The sequence below is a fragment of the Choloepus didactylus genome, chromosome 2 (assembly GCF_015220235.1).
Source record: "Choloepus didactylus isolate mChoDid1 chromosome 2, mChoDid1.pri, whole genome shotgun sequence".
Lineage (NCBI taxonomy): Eukaryota > Metazoa > Chordata > Mammalia > Pilosa > Megalonychidae > Choloepus > Choloepus didactylus.
This window is the reverse complement of record NC_051308.1, coordinates 140206703-140224363: the sequence shown is the minus strand read 5'-3', so window position 1 is coordinate 140224363 and position 17661 is coordinate 140206703. Positions and strand designations below refer to the sequence as shown.

The window sequence follows — 17661 nt, the reverse complement described above, 5'->3', positions numbered from 1 at the left end:
AAATGACCAAGTCCTAGTTCCCTTGCTGTGCTGAGTCATTGACTGGGAGCTGCCCAGGAAGAGCACAGAAAGACTTGAAAGCATACGAGACTCCTGAAGTTGCAGACATCTCTAAACTGTCAGCTAACTACACTCCTGTAGTTGGCACAAGCTATTTTTCAAAGGGAGATCTGAGCAGCACAACTGCAAGGCTGGCACTGTTGTTGAGAGGCTTCTTGCTCTTTTCAACCCCACCTTTTCATCTTTGGGTTTATTCAATGTCTTTATTCATAAAGTGTGGTAAAAAGAGCATTGGATGAGTCTGGAGACCTGGGTGCTACTTCCTATTGTTTTGATGAAAAGTCTGGGACCATGGACAATCCATGCTACCTTCCTGTGTCTCTGTGAAACTGCTAAGGAACTTCCCAAACCACAGCACCTCAGAGTTTAAGATTTGTTCTGGGATTGCTAGGGTTCAACAAAACACAACTGTGGTATCTTTCAGGAAGCATGGCTTTTCTTGCATGGCCTGGGGGTTGAGGATTGTGATGTTTCATGTCCTTCAAATGCTCTTTGGTCTCACCTACTTTTGCTCATTTTCATTTTATTTGGATCTGTTATGTAGAAAATCTCCAATCCACGTCCCTTAATTCACTCCTTCAAGATTTATATATTGAGCACCCATTATGTTCTAGGCCCTGTGCTAAAAATGAAGGTACAAAGATGAAAAAGACATAGTTTCTGCCCTAAGGAGAGACCCCTGTGAACATGCAATTGCCATACAGAGCATTTAGGGCTGTGACAGTGGTTTGCTTGGGTGCTGTGGGAGCCTGTTAGGATGGGTTTCCAACTCAGTCTTGGGGTGGGGAGGATGAAGGGAGGCTGTCCAGAGACAAAAATCATGGCTGAGTCCTGATGGATGAGTTGTCAGACAACTGTGGTGGTTGGAGGCATTGTTGATTGAGCAGGTGAAGAGAAGTCATTACAGGCAGAAGACATGCAAGTGCAAGGTTTCAATGGGGAGAGAGGAAAAACTGTGATTATTTAGAGCATAAAGTGACAAGAAAGGGGAAGTCAGGAAGTGTGACTGCAGCCCTGCAAAAGAGCCTGTCCTGAGAGCAATGGGGAGCTACAAAATGGGTGAAAGTAGCAATCACAAAGATTTGGCTTTCTCACACCTGTTACTGTACACTGGATTGTGGGGAGAAAATTTACCACACTGGTGGCCTGTGTTCAAATCCACCACAGCCATGGCCTGATTGTGCTTTTGTGTCTGTACTTTTGTGATCCCACATCCAGATGAGAGGCGTTGCTGGCTGGGGGGTTAAGGCACTTGAGACCTCATTCATGCCGTGCCATTTACTGCCTTGCATCAAACGCTGCAAGTAGAAACTTATCTTCAGTTTACGCCATCTCCCACCACCCTTTCTGCTCTAGAATAAGGTCCGATTGAGTAAAGCGCCCTTCTACGCTCCCCAGTGCCTTGTGTACTTGGTAGTAGTTCTAGGAGTCCGGAGCCTCACCAGCCAGAGAATTTGTTAGCTATGCAAATTCTCGGGCCCCACCCTAGACCCACTGACTCGGAAACTCGTAGGGTGGGGCCCAGCAATCCTGTTTTCAAGAGGCCTCCAGGTGATTCTGATGAACGCTAAAGTCTGAGAGCCACAGATTTGGGGTAAACTTTCATAAAAACTTGCTGCACCAAACCTGAGAAAATACAGGCTTTCTCATCTTCCTCTGCTCGTTGCAGCGTCGGAGTATTACCAGCAGAGGGCGCCGACGGACCTGCCTTTTTTCTTGCTTAGTCGCCGAGCCCGACTAGAGGGTAAACACCAGCAACAGTAAGTTCTATTGCAGAAGTAAACTGCAAATATATGAAAAAGGACTTCAAAAGGCTGCGGTATCAAAGTGGCAGTTAAAGAGAAGGCAACACTCAGAATCGCAGCTGCAATCAGGTGTCCCAAATTCCGAAAACATCTTGGGCTGAAGCATTTCTTTGAGCCCTTTGATATACACGAGCCTTCCGTCTTTCCTTTGTTCTTTTTTCGCACGTCAGGTTTTATTGCTGACAAGCTCCCCCGCGTTAAAGGCTTTAAATCTGCAGGCTGCACCCCTCTTCGCGGTTCCGCATTGTTCTGCAGCCCTTTGCAGTGTTCATGGCCAAGTGTGAGCTGAGAATACGCCCCCACCCCGCAGCCCCCACTTCTTCAGTCGGACCCCGCCACCTTTAGTCCTGCCGACCACCTTTTGATCTCCTGTGTTGCGTCTGTGTCCCGCCTCTTATTACTCTAGGTTGGCTTCCTCCGTGTTGGGCAATTCCTTGCCGGAATTCCGGCGCAGTGGTGTTTTGCAGTGAGTCGTAGAGGCGATGGGGACCAGAACTAAATCCCTCCTTGAATACTGGGGCGGAGGGTGGGCGTTAAGACAAAGAAATCCAACCCCAGGCTTCCCTTTCCCCGCTGCCTGATACTGCATATCCGTCTTTTACTCCGTCACACCCGCATCAGGAAATCTGGGGATGGGGTGGTGGGGACAGAATGGCTTTGGGTTTGCATTTGTCTTAGCTACCCAAAAAAGAGAAAACATTAACTCTGGAAAAGAAAAGATTTGATATATAAAAGAATTTGCACTGTCTGTGCTAGTAAGCAATTTAGAAACCTTTCTGCAATCGTGTCTGGTAGATTTCATCCCAACAGAACTTAAAAGACTGCATCTTCCAAAGCAGTGTAATTCAAAATAATGAGGCTTCATTAGTTTTCAAATGTTCAGAGTATCTACTCTTGCAGGCAAGGAAGGTGATCCTGTGAGGGTCTATTTAGGGCCTAGGAAACACTGCCTACAGATGTAAGAAACACATTTATAATTTTAAGAATATACAAGGGATGCCATTTGTCAGTTTACATGGAGGTGTTCATAAATCTATTCTAAACAACAAATTCAAATGGAAAATGCTCCATGGCTCTCCACAAGTGGAGGAAAGATAGGCAAAAGAAGGGTGAAATCATTTAAAGCATGCTTTCATGATGACAGATTTGACGCAATGAACTCATATGATGTTTTGCTCCTGAGGGCTGGGTTGTCTCCAGTTTGCAGTGAATGTATTTTTAAATGATGGTTTGTAACTGTAGAGTTGTTATCCTGGCTTTAGAATAATGAGACAGAAAATATTGAAGACTCATGGGCCACTCCACAGCTCTTTTTGATTTGTCATTATGATATAAATGAATTTTGGGTTGTTGATTTATTTATATATTTTGACAGTTCCTCACTATAGTCTAAAATTCTGATGTTATTTTTTTTCATTTTCTGGTAACAGGGCACCTGTTCTCTTTACCCCATTTTATTTTCATTTCCAACATGATGATTAAAACACTTTCCCTCTACCTTCACTTCCAAAATGGTGATTAAAATACTTTCCTTTGTCTTCATGCCAATGAACCAATGCTTACCACGGCATCCCCAGGAAAATACCTGGCATGTAGTAGTAGCTCAATAAATATTTGCTAAACAACCTGAAAGATTGCGCTCTTGTGACTGTACCAAATTCCTTTTGCATCTTGATGCTTCTCATATGGCAACATTTATTTTTTCTGAGGAGGGATGGCACCCCTTCCCTCTCAATAGTTACCTAGAGGGGAATTGTCCTCTCAAGAGTCAGTAGATTGTGCTGCTTGTTCAAGACCCAGATGATGTTTATTGTGTGGCTCTCAGCAGAGCTCTCTGTCTTGCTTCCTCTTTTTTTTTTTTTATCTTCATTTTATTGAGATATATTCACATACCATGCAGTCATACAAAACAAATCGCACTTTCGATTGTTCACAGTACCATTACATAGTTGTACATTCATCACCTAAATCAATCCCTGACACCTTCATTAGCACACACACAAAAATAACAAGAATAATAATTAGAGTGAAAAAGAGCAATTGAAGTAAAAAAGAACACTGGGTACCTTTGTCTGTTTGTTTCCTTCCCCTATTTTTCTACTCATCCATCCATAAACTAGACAAAGTGGAGTGTGGTCCTTATGGCTTTCCCAATCCCGTTGTCACCCCTCATAAGCTACATTTTTATACAACTGTCTTCAAGATTCATGGGTTCTGGGTTGTAGTTTGATAGTTTCAGGTATCCACCACCAGCTACCCCAATTCTTTAGAACCTAAAAAGGGTTGTCTAAAGTGTGCATAAGAGTGCCCACCAGAGTGACCTCTCAGCTCCTTTTGGAATCTCTCTGCTACTGAAGCTTATTTCATTTCCTTTCACATCCCCCTTTTGGTCAAGAAGATGTTCTCCGTCCCACGATGCCAGGTCTACATTCCTCCCCAGGAGTCATATTCCACGTTGCCAGGGAAATTCACTCCCCTGGGTGTCTGATCCCAAGTAGGGGGGAGGGCAGTGATTTCACCTTTCAAGTTCTTGCCTCCTCTTAACTGTTAAAATATCAGGGAGATATCCTGGCTGTTTTCCCTCCCTAAATCTTTACAGTTGAATGTGTCTGTCATCTCATTGCTCCTGTTGAAGTGTGGAAGATATGGCTCCTAGGTGCTTGTTGTGCCAAGAGAAAGCCAGATGAAGCTTCATTTGGAGGATCAATTAGGAAAGGTTAGTTCACGTGGCAGCATCAGAAACCCATTTGTTGGCAGTAGGTTCCTTGGGCCCAGACCTTTGAATATTCCCAGTGGTCTCACTCAGATTACTTTTAGAATTTCAGTCCCTTGTGTTTCAAATGTCCTAGGTCCTGTGGCACAAACATCGGGGGTGGAGGATGGGCTGGCTTAGGTGTAAGCCTGTGCTGGTGATTCAATGTAATATTCTGTTTGACTGCCTGCACCTCTCCCACAAGCCCAGGGAGGGACACTGATTCTCTGACTGAAAAAATAGGTCAGTCCAGCTTCAGATTCTAGGGACATATTGTCTAGAACATTGGGGCAGAGGGAGCCTTAAGCTGGGAGGTTGATGCTTCTGCACAAAGCCATCCTCTGCGGGCTTCTCTTTCACTTTAGAAGACTCTAAGACCCAGTCCTAGGAACTAGATACTTACCTCATTCTTTGTGTCCAACTTCTGCTTACACCTCTGTTCTAGTAACCCAGTCCTGGTGCTGACTCCCCATAGGGCCTGATCTGTTGACTTCTTTCTCTGCTCAGTACCTACAGATAAATTAAGGAACTTAAAAATCACCTTCTCTCACCTGCTCCATGCCCAGTCACCCCAAGACTAGAGTCTTGCTCCAGAATGTTGGATGCTACTCTGGGTGCCTGCTCCTGGGTCCTCCTGATACAAATTGCTGCCCAGATGCAATGCTCCAGTTGCCTGCTTGGACTTTCCCCTGTTGGGAACAACTGGACTTCATGATGTTGAAACCCTGAAATTCATACCTCTTCCTAGTATTTACTTCAGCCAAAGAGATCTATATGCTTTCAGGTTCCAGCTGTCCTTGGTTTGGCCCATTTCTCTAGCATCACCCCTTTCAGAACTTCTTCACTCAACCTCCAAAGTAACTTCCTAAAGACAAAATCTGATACTATCTCCATTTGATTTAAAGGTTCCTCACTGCCTTTGCAATAAACTTCAAATCCCAAGTCACAGTAGTCACTCACTAGACTGTAGTATGGTGCAGTCTGGTGTAGTGTTTCAAAGCATAGACTCTGGAATCAGACTGCCTACATTCAAATATTGGCTCTGTCACATGCTAGTTGTGTGATCTTCTCTCTTGGCCTTGGTTTCCTTATCTGTAAAATGGGGATAAGATATTTACTCATAGATTTGCCATGAGGATTAAATGAGTTAATATATCTTAAGATTTAGAATAGTTTTTGGCATTGGATAAACACTATATAGGTGTTAACTATTATCAGTACTCAAGTTTGGGTCTCTAGCCATTCACTTTTACACTATACTCCAACCAAGCTGAAACACCAGCTATGGGTTGTGTTATGTCCCCCAAAGATATATTCAAATCCTAACTTTCCAGTCCTGTGAATGTTACCTTATTTGGAAATTGGGTCTTTGAAGATGTTTTAGATAAGATGAGGCCAAACTGGATTAGGGTGGAATCCAATCTAATATGATTGGTGTCCTTATAAGAAGAGGAAAATTGGGCACACACAGACAGACAGAAGGAGAACACCATATGATGAATGAGGCAGAGAATATCACGGATTGCCACAAACCACTGCCAGAGGCCAGAAGAGAGCATGGAACTAATTCTTCCCTACAGGCTTAAGAAGAAGCAAGGCCCTGCCAACATCTTGATTTTAGGCATTTAGACTCCAGAACTGTGAGACAATAAATTTATTTTGTTTTATGCCACCCAGTGTGTGGTACTCTGTTATGGCCGCTCTAGGAAACTAAGACAATCTTCTTGAACATTTTATTTTGTGTTTGCAACTGTGTTTGTACTGTTCCCCCTGCATGGAACACTTCTCTGGTTTCTTCAACTAGCCTAACTTATACTCGCCTTTCAAAACCCAGTAGGATTTCACCTTAATAAGTCTTCCTTTGCCCTTCATGTGATTTAGAAGAACCTACCATAGTGTACCAGTGTCACCTAATGTCACAGTTATCACACTGTTCTTTAGCCTAGCATTTACATATTGTCTCACCGGCAGGATTTAAAGCATCTCCAGAGGCAGGGAAACTTCTCATGTTTCCATCTCCCAAACATAAGGAAGTGATTATAGGGAGTAAATACTCATTCAGTGAATGAATCCCATTGCTTGCCTAGTTCTGGCTATGACACTGGTGTCCTAGACTTTCACAGGAGCCAGGCTTGACTTGTCTTTAGTGTAAACCCAGACTAGTTCAAGCCAGAGGCCTCTCTGAAACTAACTGAGTCCCTGGGTGATGAGAACTCATTGCTGGGGTTTTACCATCCAGGGTTTCTCCTGATAGTAGGAGCTCCTTAAACGTCCTACCTTTCATTGGGCCTATGATTCCAGTATTACCTTGGCTGGGGGAGACAGTGCTTTACCTTGGGGACAAAGAACTCGACAAAGTTAGGCTTGATGCAAAGTGTGTGACCCTGACTGACACAGTTGAAGGGGTTCATCAGAAAATCCAAAAAGAAATATCCTGACTGGCAGAGACTTCTAGTTAATTAAAATGATCTATTTCTGCTTTTTACATGGGCTGTGAGGACGACCTCAGCTTAGAGGTGGAATGGATAGCAGAAAGGAGCCTGGGACCCCGAATAACATAAAGCCACCACAGCAGCCCTGTTCTGCCAAACTCTGGCTTTTGCCAGTGCTCTTTTTCACTTTCTGCCTTATGCAGCTATACCTAATCCAACGGATCGGGTGTGTGATTTGTTTTTGTCCTAGCAGGGACAGGTGGAAAGCTGTTGAATGAATTCTGCCTCAGATTAAGCCTCAAATCCACTCTTCTGTCTATTCTGGGATTCTGCAGAGCTCCAGCCCAAGGAAGCCTTTGGCAATCTCCTTGTTCTTGCCTATGTGGACTCCTATCTTCTTCTGTGTAAATCCTAACCTCACGGCAATCTGGTTTCATCTGGCTTTAACTTGGATCTGACCTCCTGCCTGGTGACAGATCTACTGCCCAGCTTGCACTATCCATGACTTCACCACCAAGCCCTAAGTTTCTGATACTGGCTACTGCTCTGTATCTGCAACCCTTAGCTCTTCTTAGTCTCAAGATTCACTAGTAGGATTAGCATAGAGTGGGAGAAAGACACCCCCACTCCCACCCCTGTCCCCCCAAATTCTGCTAACAGGAATTTCTTCTCCATGAACCCATGGGAACAGCATTTTTACATGAGCATAATATATTTAAGGCTGCAGTGTCATATCTCTCAGATGCACACTTTCTGGTTGGGTGAGCCACCAGGGACTGCCAGTCATTTAGAGCTCACTGCTGAAGGTTGGGGGTTACTATTTCATGTTGGCCTAATGATTTATGAGGAAAACCATTTTGCAGCTGTCTTAAAAAGACCGTAAATTGAAGGAAAGCCACAGCCACGTGGCCTTGTACTCTGCTAGCATGATCTTTGGCAGCCCAGCCTCAGCTTTGGGACGTTTCCTTTCCTAATGCTAACCTTAATCACCAGCATAATTACAGTCTCATAGAAATGATTACATCCTTCCACGATGAGAACTGATCCCATCAGACTGTGGGTTTCACGCCTTGCTCCCTGCAGCAACCCATAGGACCACCCAGGTACACAAAGGTTACAACTGCCTCATTAGACCTCAGCGAGGGGAATTTGGGGTTGAGGACCTTGTCTTCCCCAAAGTATTCTTTCATTCAGGGTTATATTTTAATTAACCCTCAATCCCAGGCAAATATTTGACAGCCTACTTGAAGGGTGTATACAGATTTGCTTGTTTGGCAGAAATTCAGTGGCTCGCTTTTAAGCTCGTCAGTGTTTCTCAACCTGGGACCTTGGAAAATAGCCAAACAGCAGCAGCAAGCCGCCTCCTATCTGCTTGCACTAAGGTGGCACATATTGCTGTTGTTTCTATGACAACTGATTAATTTTTCTCATTTTTTTTTTTTTCAGTTCCTAAAAGCTGCCTATGTGATGGACAGCAATGTGTGGAAGAAATTTGCTAGGCAGTGAGGAGCCTGGTAGATCACCGAAGCAAACGTAAACAGCGGCTTTATTGTCTTCACAGTGCCGGCTCTTTGTCTCTGTATTCTGTTCCATTGTTTGCCATGCAAGTCACATCGAAGCAGGAATAATAGCTGCTAGGCTGAAAAAAGAGAGACCGCAGCAATTTGTATGCACTCTCGTTTGAACTCTTGGATTTTGGGAGGCAGTTTTGCTGCGTTTTTTTTGTTGTTTTTTTTTTTTTAAATTTGCTGTTCAGCTTCTTGTGCTTAATGAGGCCTTTCAGAAGGGAAAACTAGCAAACAACAAAACAAGAGTTCTGCCCTTTAAGCAAATAATTTCTAAATTCTTCATCAGAATACAGTTGTGCTAGGTGTGAAACAGTGACTTTTAAAATACAGCCTTAAAACTGTAAGCAAGCAGGAAATTCTAAATTAACCTTAAAATGTAACCTAAAGCAGCTTTTAAACGTAATCTTAAAACAGGAAGTAGGCAAGGGGTGAAAACCTTTAGCCTCCCAAAAGAGCAAGATGTAAAGTCTGCAAAAATATCTAAATGTAAAGTTTGCATCTCCACAGGTGTCACCTAGTTCCTAAAGGAAATAGGAAATAACTAAATTACTGAAATTCCCCAATCCTTTGTTACATGTTAACTAAAACGATTAATTCTCTTTGTCCAGCTCTAATGGGTTTAGCCAATTAAGGAATCAGGTTTGGGGGAAATTGCCCCAAGCATCCCAGATATAGACAAACCTTTCATCTGTCACTCTTGTTGCATGTTAATTAAATGATTGTCTCTCTTTGTCTCTGAACCTGTGTAAAAGCCAACTGAAAAAACACTTCAAGGAGGCAGATTTGGGAAAGCTTCCCCTGTCTCCTGCGGGCATAAATAAACCCTTTTTCTTTCTCACCCTGGTTCGGTGTGACTTCTATTGGCTGTGCCGAGTGATGAACCCAGATTTGGGAAGTGCCCCTTCTACAGGTGTGCTAGGAAGGTGACTTAAGGATCTCTATATTTGTAATCCACAGTGCCTACATCAAATAAGACCAATTTTCCGTGTGGTTCCTTTAACATTCCATTTCATTAAATGAGGAAGCTATAGGAAAAATTAACTTTCTGAGGATAATTACCCAATTAGTTAAATAACTCTGGTCAATGATTCCCAAACTGAGGGCTGAACATCTTCAGAATGGTCTCAACATTATTGCAAGGAGTGGCAAAACTATTAGACAATCAGTGTTGCCCATAGTTGAATAGATGCTATTCCCACAGATTGTTAATTCTATTTTTCTTCTGTGTATAGATGCTATTCCAAATGCAAATTTATTCTAAAAAGCAACTAAATTAGTAAAAGATTTTGGTCATTGTTTCCCCAGTCAACAGATACAAAATATGTACCTGCTATAATGGGGAAAGGGTGTTAATGTTTTCAAATGATAGATGAGGGTTCTCATGGTAAAAATATTTTAGAAAAGTCTCTCTATAATTTTCCCAGTTTGGTAGAGAAGTTCCCGGAACATTTTGGAGACTGGGAAGTCAGATATCTGAAGAGACACTTAGAGATTACATAAGCTTTCTGGGTAGCAGTATTGAGATCATTTTATAGAGAAGTTTAGGTACAGAAAGGTTAAGTCCTGGGTTCAAGATCACCTAGCCAAGAAGGGGCAGAGTGGGGACCAGTTTTGCATCTAGGTCTTGACCCTCAGCAGATGTAAAGGCTTGGATGATAGGGAGAGAGAACCCAGAAGTTGAAGGGGCTTGACTTAGATGATCTCTCTGAGTCCCAACTTTGATATTCTGAGGGTTTGTCTCATAGAACAAGTGGCTTGAAGCTATCTAAACTGACTGCTTCAGAGAGCTGCAAGTGCAGGGATAATAGCCAAGTTACCCCAGGAAGCGGTACCTACACTTGGCGAGAGAATTTGTTTCTTAGGATCCATCCAGTGAGCTTCATTACATCACAGTGGATTGGGAATTTGCTCAGAAGGAGCCTTCTTTTTTTTTTTCTTTTCTTCTTTTGATTCATAATTATATTAGTAGTAACAAGCATTGCTTGAGGGCTCAGAATTGGCAAAATTCTCAGTTCTGTTAGAAAGGGTTAAATTTAGCTTTCACATAGAGACAGCAGGAATAGGGAAAATGGTGGCAGAACCAGCTTAAACAAGCCCTGTGGTAAAGGGAAGAGAGAAAGAATCTGCGCCAGCTCCTTATATGGAAAAGTAACCATGGTTACTGGAATGTAAAGAGATATGGGGTAAAATCAGAGGTGGGAACTCCCAGCAGGAAATTTAAACTGAATGAACTCTCTTGGATAGGCTGTACAATTCAAAATCTCAGTAATGAGCTAGTTGGCTCTCTCGGATAGGCTGTACAAATTAAAATCTCAAAGACGTGCTAGTTAGTTCTCTTGGATGGGCTGTAACCTCTGTAGTACCCAGCCAGTGGGGAAATGGGAGGGACTTGCACATTAGGAATAGGAGATTAAAAGATCACCATGTTCTTCCTCTAGCACGCCAGCCCACCATATTTTTGGCTGTGTGCCCTATCTTGCAAGATCATAAATAAATTCTTTTCTCCTCCAGAACCGAATGAGTGTTTATTCCCTTACAGGTACCACTTTATTTCTGACAGTTCCAAGAATGCACAGTGGATTCCACAAAGGATGGAGGCTAAAAACATCTGAATTATGGAACAGCCTTTGTTTATCTGTAAAATGGGTTTGAAGCTAATGATTTCCTCTTTAGGTTAGTGATGGTGACTAGCATCCTATGACTTAAAAGCAGTTTGCTTAATAATTGATTGAATTTAAACCTAATAGTCTTAGGTTTGTGAAACCAGTTCAGTGTAAATGATAGAGCAAATAAGATAGTTAAAAAATGGATTGCTACTTTTGTTAGCTTTTTTCTTCAAAGAAAAATAATCATATGAATATTAAATTCAACTGACTTCCTCATATAACTCATAAGAATTGATATAAAAGATAATTGACAGTTCATCTATTGAATTGTTAAAACCTTCACTTTGCCCAATCTTCCCCTATAATTTACATTCTAATTTGTTCTTTCCTTTCACTGGCAAACATTTAAAATGAGTGGTATATATCCACTACTTCCAATTTAAATTTAATTTAGTTTTATAAATGTTTATACATGTATAATTTTTTTCAAAGCATAAATGCAATAATATCATAGATTTTTTTTTAGTGCAATTTTTTTTCTTTTTCTCTTTCTTTTCTTGGCTCCTCCATCCCCGTGTCACCCTCCACCATGTCAACAACCTAGTATGTATCCTTCTATATACACACAAAAATATGCAAAAATATACATCTGCCTTTGTCAATTCATATACATGCCTGGATTTTGAGGGCATCTCACTCCTCCACTACAGAGAGGTTCTGTCCTCCCCACTTTTCTGTGATGCACTGTGCCGGTTTAGATATATTACATCCCCCAGAAAAGCCATATTGTTTAATGCAGTCTGATGGAGGCAGACTGATTAGTCCATTGATTAGGGTGGAACCTCTGATTGAATTATTTCCATGGAGGTGTGGGCCCCACCCATTCAGGTTGGGTCTAGATTAGTTTCCTGGAGTATTTAAGAGAGCTAAGAGTCAATCCAGATGCTTGCTGACACTTGGAGATGCATGGAGATGTGAACAGAAGGATGTTTGGAGATGCTAAGCTAAGAGATGAAGCCCAGAGTTTGCCCCAGAGAGGACCTCCAGGTGCTTACAGAGAGATGCCCTGGGAGAGAGAAGCAAGGATGCACAGGGGCTGTGAGACAGGAGCTAAGACAAAAGCCCAGAGACCTTTTGGAGAAAGCCACTTTGATTGAAACCCAGGAGCAAAGAGACAGCAGACCCCAGCCACATGCCTTCCCAGCTGACAGAGGTGTTCCGGATGCCATTGGCCTTCCTTTAATGAAGGTATCCTCTTGTTGATGCTTCAGTTTGGACACTTTCATGGCCACAGAACTGTAAATTTGTAACCAAATAAACCCCCTTTATAAAAGCCAATCCATTTCTGGTATTTTGTATGACAGTAGCATTAGCAAACTGGAGCTTCACTGATATCTAGTCCCCAAATCCAATGGCTCTTTGGTAGTTCACTTCTTATAAAAAGGAGAGCAGCTCCCATGATTGACAGAACTTTGTGTCATATATTATAAAAGGCAAAAAAGTACCTAACAGAGATCTTTAATGATTTTCTTCCATGGTCAAATACTGTAACAACATTATAGACTCTAAGTTGAAAAATACTGTGATCTCTTTCAAATGTATGATGATCCCTCTCAAGTAACCTTATTTAGGTTCACTAGCTTATGGCTGTGAGTTCTATCTTCCTCTCCACTACCTGAGTATCATAAGGTCTCATTTTCCTTCCCTTCTCCCCTTCTGAACCAAAGGCAATTCATGGGGGGGTTGGGGTCTTAGGTTGCGTTCATGTACAAAATAATTTTGTTCTTTTGTTGTGTAAAGAAATTTGGGTGTGGTAACCCCAGACTCTGGCTGGTGAGCATGGGCCTTCTTCCATCCTACAATTCCATCCTTATTCCCCACCCCCACCCCCCAAACTTGACCACCTTCTTCTTGAAGCTCTCTTCTCACTAATCTTTCATGATGTTTCACTCCTTGGTTCCCTTCCCACATTTGTGGGTATCTTGCCCCTGCCTCCTCTTTACAAGCACTTGGGAGCCCAGCAGAGACTATGATGTTAACTATCATCATTTGCAGCAGCACCCAAATATTTATGCTATCCCTGACCTATATTCCCCATAACATGAGCCACTCAGTGGATATTTCAGTTTAGCTGCTCCACTATTGCCTCCTTTTCACTTATTTTAAGCAAAATCATCATCTTCTGTTCCAACTCCCACTTCTTTATTTACCCTTTACTAATATCCTATTAAAAATGGCCATTCCAGGCACTGAGGTGCAAATCATTAGCATGATATTTCTAGCTTAATACTATCTCTACGTCTGATTTGTTGCTGATTTAATGCTAATTGTGATAAGAAGTAATAACAGCATGGCTAATGTCTCAAACATGACAGCAGTTCTTTTCTCAATTATATGGAGTCCCAAACAGGTATTCCTGGTCAGTATACAACTCTCCTCTGAACACTGTGCAGGGACCTGATCCAGGCTCCTTCCACCCTTTGGCTCTATCCTTTCAGAGGCTTCGTGGTTGCCAGAAGTAGGGGAAAAGTACAGGGAAGATCATGTGTGGGAAGCTTTTTGGATAAGACCTGGAAGTGGTGCTGCTCAATTCTGTTCACACTCTTTTGACTGGAACTCAGGTACATGGCCAACATAGCTGCAAGGGTAGCTGGGAAACATAGTTTAGCTGGGTATCCTGGACCTGGAAGAAAAGCACATGCAGAAAAGCTGGCTGGTCTCTGTCAGTTTCCAAATCCTGCTGATTGCTCTTTTGTAGTGTTTCTCACATCCATTCCTTTTGCCTATTTCCATTACTACTGCCTGGGTGCAAGCCATTATCCCATCACACATGGAGCACTGCAATATCTGTTGAATTATTTGTCTTTCAGATTCTCTCCCTACTTCCAGTCTTTTCTCCTCTAATGAATCTTGATCTGACAACCAAACCAAGCTTTCTAAACTCCTCAATGACTCCATCATGCATGGCATTTGAAGAACCTCCACAGTCCCCCTTTCTGTCCTTATCTTGGGCCCATTCCTGTAGTCAAATCTACCTACTTAAAGAAGATTGTTTTCCTGTTCTTTCTTACTCAGTTTCAATCCACCTAACATTAAAGAGGACATAGGACAGCAGAGTCAAAAGACTGACTTAGGAATCAGAGTATGTCCAAATTGTGACTCTGCCACTAATTAGCTGTGAGACTTCTCTATGCCTCAGTGTTCCTTTGAAGGAATTGTGAAGTAAAACCTACCTGTTGTGTGTCTTGAAATAGTAAAGAGCTAGCGTAGGTAATGCCCCGAGTGGATTGCCTGATACCTAATAGGTACTCATTAAGTGAGTGACTTGCAGATATTAAGAATGCCCTCCTCTATCTGTAACCACTCAAACCCTGCCCTTTCAGCAAGATTTTGTCTAAGCATCTTTAAAATTGCAAAGCCTTCCCAGTTCATTCTAATCTACAGTGATGTCTTCCTGTTCTGAACTGTCTCATCTACTTATTTGGTATTTAATCTTGTAATGTTTTATGAGATTTTTGTGTGCATGGGAATTTTATTTACAACTTTTTCTGGAAATAACTCTCCTGTGGAATTTCCTCTGTGAGCTTCTGAGACTTGTGACTGTGGTTTATATCCTTTAATCTCTAGTGCTGCACAGTGATGGTTTCTTGGTAAGTATTTCAATAAAAGGTGTTTGATTTAATAAACATGCTTCTGGTGTTGACTGTTGTAGTCATAGACATGGAACAAAGGGATCCTGTTTGGGACATATAGATATTCATTTGGGCAGGTTTTAAAGAACCTGTTTAGAAGGTATTGCTACTCAGAACCCAAGCTCATGGTTATGAAGGAATTGATAGAATGTGACAATTCCTGTTGACAGCCAGGCACCCCTACCAGGAACTTTTGAACACTTCACATTAGTAATAACTTCCTTGCAGGGTAGTGGGGCTCCCCATGAACAGTTAATTAGGGGGAGCTGTTTCATTATGGCAAAGTGGTTGCATTTAGAACAAGCTAAATAAGAAGATTAAAATCATTTTCAGAAGAAACGTTTCCTGGATATTAATACATTAGCTGTAAATAATGAAAGATAATGAGAACATTAAATCCTAGCAACAATATATTAACTGCAGGGGAACTAATTTGTAAATGAGTGCTTTGCTTCTCTCTGAGCAAATTTTCATCTGCTGAATGGAATGCTGTGAATGACCACCTAGGAGAGACTTTTGGTAGTTTTTATAGCTGAATTATCTCAGGCTTGTTGCAATGTTTGGGGTTTGACTATTTGGTAATGAACCCCCCCCCCCCACTTTGGTGAGGGGCAAAGAGACGCTTTTTCTTTTTTTTTTTTTTTTTGAATTCTCTTAAAAAAAGATTAAAATTTCACTAAATGCTTTCAGATAGTATATTTTTAAGTCATGCCCAGGAATGGATTAAAAATGCAGTGGGTTTCATTGACATCCATAGATGGGGCATCCATACATAGGTGGGAATGAGCCAGGGGAAACATTGCTTGGAAAAGCCACTTTTCCAAGACCTGGCTTACCCTCTCCCTTCTGTAATAAGGTGGCTCTAACAGTAGGGGAGCTACTTACGGAGCGGAACCCAGAAGGATGTCAGATGAGGCACCAGAATCTTTTCCTTGCCCTCAATTTGCTCCTGAAATCCCACTGTGCAGGAAGAATAGGGGAACAGGCAGTGAGGAGAGTGAAGGGAAACACGGAAAACTCACCGACGCTCTTGCTTCCTGCGGCTGGGTTTTGAAAATACATTATAATGAGTATTTAAAGGCTGGTCTCAGGAGACTAGCAAAAGAACAAGTAGTGTTTTGTGGAATACAGTGTCGGCGGGTAAGGGAAAGTTTGGATTCTCTTTGACATTTACCTTTCTTCCTTTTTTATTGACCTCAAATTTGAGTTAAATTAATATTATTTAACCTACTCCAGATCTTTGCTCTTGCTAAATATGCCACAACATATCCTTTTTAATTTTCTGGGAAGAGAGCTGGAGACACTAAAGTCTATTACTGACTTACTAGGGCTGAAAATTAGTAGCAGAGCCAAGAAGAAAATAGAAAACTGGGGATGAACAGCTATTTGCTTTAACTATTATATTATTTCCTTTGTTCTCAGTGAAGAGCTTATTATGTTGCTAGGATACATTCTGGTCACTGCTGAAAGGCATTGTTTTATGTACAATGAAGACACTTGGCTTGATTCATTGCCTTGGAGTATTAATAATCATATTATTTCTTTCTCCAAGTCAGAAAATTTTATAATTCATTGTGGGTGTTATAGTCAATTAGTAAAAATTAGGACGGTCCTATAGATTACAGAATTATTTTCTGCAGGGCCCTCTTTAGTGATTACAAATCCAGTTTCGGTAAATCTTGGCACAGACAAAACAATTATCTCAAGCCTCTAAAAGACGCTATGCTTCTCTCATTTTTTCTCTATATTGGCCAGTAAATTCATTATTATTATTCAAATGTCAAATTGCATTTTTTAAAAAATTGTACACACTCCAATATTCATGTATAAACTTAGAAATTTAGTAATTAGAGTCTTTCTCTAATTAATCAGCTTGCAGCTTAAATACCCAAGCAAGAAAAACTGGGAAAAGAGCACTTCCAAAACCAGCATTGCATTTTTTTTCTTGCACAGAAATTCTAATGTTAATTTCTTCTGTAACCAAATTTTATTGAAATATAATGCAGCTTGGCATATGATCCTTTAAAAAAATACTATTAACTGTTTCTTGTTCTCTGTCTACTCCTTTGTTAGGTAATGAGTATTAGGTAGGTTTTTTTTCTCCTTTTTAAGCATAAGGGCAGAGTGTTTCAAGCCTGTGAAAGTGTTAGTACCATTTAAAATCCAAAATGTGAAAGGTTCAACATAATTAACACAGAGTAACAGTTTGCTTCACAGCATTTTGAAATTGACATATCATAGACAGTTGTATTGCTCCTCAGTTTGGTAACATTAATAAACTAGTGCTTGTAATTTAAGAGTAATTATGAATCCATCCATGTGTGATTTTCTAATGAACTCAAATGAAAAATCAGCAGTTGGGACGCATTCTTTAGTTCTTAATTGGGAACAAATAGCAAGTTTAACAGTCTTAATTTTCATCAATTTCTTTCCATTGTATCGCTCTTATGTAATGGTATGACAAAGTCATTGCATTTAGAGAACGCTGAGTTTGACAGCTCAGTACTTGGGGCTGTGAAATCCTTTTCTCTGTCACTTTATGAAGCAGTGCTGTTAATCATGTAATAAATTTGCACTTGACAGAAATAAAATGCTTTGAGATCCTCGGAGAGAAAGTGCTGTAGAAAATTATAGCACACTCCGTTCTTCCAAAGACATTGTGAGGAAGACACGTGGCAAGTATTATTGGACTCATTTAATATCTAGAAATGTTTAACATTGTAGCTGACTTACCCAAAGCCTCACT

The 17661-nt window shown here is 41.3% G+C and overlaps 1 long non-coding RNA gene across 1 annotated transcript; it reads right to left on the bottom strand.

Moving 5' to 3' along the window:
• Window positions 1-5075: 5075 nt before the first annotated feature.
• Window positions 5076-15845, bottom strand: LOC119526951. The gene is made up of 3 exons (XR_005215291.1): window positions 15801-15845; window positions 13794-13906; window positions 5076-5127 (listed from the first exon to the last, which is right to left on the bottom strand). It is a non-coding gene; the product is annotated as an uncharacterized LOC119526951 (long non-coding RNA).
• Between the last annotated feature and the right edge of the window lie 1816 nt (window positions 15846-17661).